Source organism: Brassica oleracea, chromosome C5 (genome assembly GCF_000695525.1).
Source record: "Brassica oleracea var. oleracea cultivar TO1000 chromosome C5, BOL, whole genome shotgun sequence".
NCBI lineage: Eukaryota > Viridiplantae > Streptophyta > Magnoliopsida > Brassicales > Brassicaceae > Brassica > Brassica oleracea.
In genome coordinates, this window is record NC_027752.1 from 7,914,654 (window position 1) to 7,916,059 (window position 1,406).

A 1,406-nucleotide genomic window follows, 5' to 3' on the forward strand; every position below is an offset into this window, starting at 1 on the left:
GTCGACTTGCTCGACTCCGTTGTCCTCTGAAGCCTTCGCGGGAGGCGGAGGGCTTTCGGGGTTTCCTTTTTTGATGGGAGATTTCTCGTTAGGGTTTTGGCCTGAAGGTCGTTCCTGCGCGGCTCCAGGCCTGTCGAGTGGGGTTGCGAAGTCGAGTCTTTTCCCGTGGACTTTGGTGGTTCCGTGGGGGCGGGTTGCTCGAGTCCTTGCCGTTAAAGTTTCAACTTGTTTGGTCAAGCTGCTCACGAGCTTATCCTGTTCTTCCGACCTTTTTTCGTAGGTGGCGAACATCTTTTTAAATATAAATATAAATTTATTATATATAATATAATAAGAATCGATGTAAACTCCTCGTAAACATTACATGGAGTTTACATCGAAAGTTTACGAGTGATTAACATCGAAACTTTTACGAGGGTTTTACATCGAAACGTTTACGTGGGCTTTACAACGAATTCGTTTACGTGTGCTTTACATCGAATGCATTACGTGGGCTTTATCACGAAGTGTTACGTGTCTTTTACGACGAAATATTTCCTTTCACTTTACGAGGAATTTATTTCGTCGTAAACGTAACGAGTCTTTTACGACTAAACCTCCGTTACGACGGACGTTTAACAACGAAACGTCTTTCGAAGTTAATTCGTCGTTACACCCTGTTTACAACGAACTAACCTCGAATACTGCCCTCGTAAAAAATGTGTTTTTTTGTAGCGTCGATCAAGCAACCGTTTGAACGACACAAACTTTTCTATACATATAAAAAGTTAGTTGGTGGTGGAGAATCCGATCTCAGGCTGCTTCAACTTCCTTTATGACTTCGGAATTTAAGGTTTTCAAGATACTTTTTTCAGAAATACTAGTATTATTAATAACCCTTACCGATCCCGCATTAAAGTGCATTCAAATCCCAAGACCAGTTTTGCTATCATTAATAAATATATGTTCAGTTTAATTCATTTAAGGCGCTAGCCGTCTAGTTAGGACTAGGAGTAACTCCCATATTGTTTGTTCATATCCTTGTATTTATGTATCCGTAGTTCTCTCATAACCAGGCCATCTCAGAAAATAAATCCAGTTCTTCAACTATTCAACGATATCTCGTGAATGTATATGTATTTAAATCCAGGCCTTGTGTTTATTGACCACAATGCGTGTTGAAAATAAAAGAGCTTCATTTTTTTGCATTCGGCGCCTTAATGCTAAAATATGTTTTCTCATACAAAGTCCATTTGAATATTCGGTCCCATCAACCTACTTTCTCGCAATTTCACCTTTTTAACATTTGTTGCTGACCAATTACTCTTATAAGCAACAAAGGTTGGCAGCTAACTATACGCATCTAAACGCAGAATGCATTTGGAGTAGCAAGAAAATCTCGAATTTATTTTATCATGGACATTAAG